The sequence below is a fragment of the Anopheles bellator genome, chromosome 2 (assembly GCF_943735745.2).
Source record: "Anopheles bellator chromosome 2, idAnoBellAS_SP24_06.2, whole genome shotgun sequence".
NCBI classification, from domain to species: Eukaryota; Metazoa; Arthropoda; class Insecta; order Diptera; family Culicidae; genus Anopheles; species Anopheles bellator.
The window spans coordinates 24170127-24173447 of NC_071286.1; positions in this window are offsets into that span (position 1 = coordinate 24170127).

Genomic DNA, 3321 nt, shown 5'->3' on the forward strand with positions numbered 1-3321 from the left:
GGGGTGGGGTGCGCCGGGCGTTGAGTGGATGATCGCGGCATTATTGCAATAGAAAGATTAGGAAGCGAAGGAACTCCAAGCAAATTTCCAAGTTGACAAACGGACCACTAGCGCACTACCTACCGCACCGACACGGTTAGCCTGGGCGTACGCCATATTGTACGAGAGAGCACGAGGGCAATCGTATACACACATACACACACACCCTGACACGCGCCCCTCCCCCGGGTGGGCGGCGGTCCACTGACTGTACTGACAATCTTCGGCTTAGGTTTTAGTTGGCATTAGGCACGAGAGCAATATGGAGGGCGAACGAGAACTAGTGACACGAGAAGCATAGGATTACTACTTAACTGCGTAAGAGAAACGGGGGGAAGGGGCGAGACGAGGCGAGCTTGGAGAAACGTTCCACCGAAGGCGTGGAAGTGTGTACAGGTCTGGAGCGGGCCGGCGGCCTGAGAGGCCGCGTCCGAGTCCGTCCGCCGGTCGGTGTAACGTTTCTTCGAACTGCGCCCGGAAACTTTAGTCGCCAGTCGCCGCGCGGATGGCTAACGATCGTTACGCTACCTGTAACTAAACTAAAACGAAGCGATGCATTAAATAAAGAAAAGAGAGATTACATTATTCGGAAAATCGGTGAGCGGTTCCAGTTCATTTCGGGCGGGGAATCCGTTTGTCGTCTGCGAATGCAGATTATCCGAACACTTGTGGAGGGTGCAGTAGAAGATCTTCTTTACTGGCCCCTGCCTGGTTGGGGGCCAGCTAGGTGAAAGGGCTGTTCATTGTAGTGCTTCTCCTTAAAGCCCCCGTCCTGTATTTAATTACAACCATTTTCTCTTAAAACCGTAAAAACCGTCCTTAGAATTTTCTTTATTTCCGCTGGAATTGGAAAGAAATTGGCTACCGGAAGAAATGGGGGAAGAAAGCAAGGTAAGACCTGTAGCGATGCACGAAAGAAAACCAGTACCCGTTGGAAACTTCACGGAAAACATTTGGGAAAACGCTACTCGCGCTTTTCGCCAAATATTGCCAAAAATATAGTTTCATCGTATCATGCAACTTATTATTATACAAACGTAGCATAAAATTCAGTATACCGTATCTTTCCGTGTATAACGCGCACCTTTTTCCCAATTTTTTAGCTCTAAAATCGCGTTATACAAGGCGAGTAAAAATTTTGTCTCCTCTAAACATACAAATGTGCCCTTTTAGGTACATATTTTATGGTATTATTGAATAAATTGTGAAATGAAACATTTGTTAGGAATATAATTCTCCATACAATATTGTTACATATAATATATACCTGAATTTGGGGGCTTTCTATGTTATATACTTTGGTATTTGTTGGATATCACATATCATAGTATAATAAAAAACTTTTTTTTTTCAATTTTCTTCTCTTAAAATATGGGTGCGCGTTATACACGGAAAAATACGGTAATTCGGATTATTTTAGAACAAATCGAACCAAATTCTTGAAACGTAACGATTACTTTCGAAACAAAACGCATTCTCAACGCAGCAAATTCCCTTTTTTTACGAAAATCTTTGCCAACGAAGTATTGCTTATTGCTTTAGTAACAATTGCGCGTCAGTCTAATTCTCCCCGAAAAATAATTCGAAAAAAGGCGTAATCTAAAACCATAATTCTGTACCGCGCGAAATGAGTTAAAATTAGATTAAATTTAGTAACAGTCCATTCAATCATATGCGTAACTATGAGTTAAAGATACAAGACTCCAACAAACGCGAAAACAAATTCAAAATTCAAAATTCAAAGTAAAAAGCTTCCATTAGTCCACCGTCGGTGTCGCTAGCGTCGTTAGAGAGTAAAGTGTTTTAATTGCCGTCTTGGAGGCGTAACCCAGCTTTTGAAATTTGAAGCGTCTCAAGCGTTTAAGCGTTCAGCCTACGAATAACAGTTCTAGTGAGGACCAAAGAATAGTATTGCAATCGCTGACACCGTTGATTGAAATAATAAGAAGAGTTTTCTTAGTATCATTTTTTTTATAAAAGTTATTTCGTTTTCGAAAGGAAACCATTTAAAAACTGATTAACTGCTAAGTAATTATATTGACGCGAAACCGAATAAATAGCAAATTTTAACGAATTTTCCTTTGGCACCAAAATACCCTCCCCCCAGGGTGGGGTTTGGCATCATAAATGCGCGGGAAGCGTTTCCGATCCCCACCTACGGAGCCGCGCACAGCCTCCCCCCGCCGAGCATCGTTCCCGTGCGTTGTCACCGCGGTGATCAATGTGTGTGCCGCTCGCGTTTCGCATGCTTTCGCGCTCGTGTAGGTGGAGCATCGTGGCTCTGTGCTCGTGTTATCTAGTTCTCATTGCACGCTGCGGATTCTGACGGACCGGTGCGGCGGCGGCGGCAGCGGCAGCGGTGGCCGCGTGTGTCCGGCGCTGCGTCGGCGCAGAACGCATCCGGCGAGTAACCGAGGAGCAGCTGCGGAAATGGCATTCGACGATGGTGCCGCCGCCACCACCGTACTATAAATAGTGCTTGACGGACCGCGGACGCTGCCGGTGGCGCTGGTGCGAAGTGAAGTGAACAGTGTGCCCGGAGAGGTCCCTTTCGAGTCGCGATTCAATGCGCCCCCCACGCCCCCCCCGCCGGTGTTGAAGTAAGACACTTCGGCTCAAGATTCCGCATTAGGCGAAGCATAAGCATGCGGACGCGCACTAGCGCTGCAACACGGCGTAGCATCGTGCGGCGGGCGCAGCATAACACAAGCATCGATCGCACGGACAATTATCCGCGCTGCGTGTGTGTGTGTGGGTGTGTGTTTGCCCCACACACGCACAGCGCACTTACCCCCACACACACACACCGCCTCGTGGACTGGGTGCTGCGTTTGTTTTGTGTGCACAAGGCGTGCGCTCTCGCGGAGCACGTTCACAAATTGGCGGTCCATCCGGTCGCGGTGCGCGAACGGAGGGGACGAGCGGAGCGCCACCCGCAATTAGACACCCCACTCACCCGCCCGCCCGCCCGCCGCCAGACGCCCGTGACTCACGCCGCCCTGCCCGAGGGCCTCACTTATCTCCTGTTTCGTTCTCGCTCTGACGGCCGCAGGACTGCCGCTGCCTGCTGGTGGTGGTGGTGTTGATGTTGCTGCTGCTGCTGTTGTTTACGCCATTTACGTGCGCGAGTGCCACAAGTACACGGGAGGGCAAAACGCGAAAGTAACACGTACCCTCTCTCTCGGTAGAGAGCGTGTACTTGGGCCAGGCGGGGACCAGTCGTGCCGCACCATCAGCCAGTGGCGGCAGCAGCAATTCTCTTCTTCGGACGCGCGACTCTGC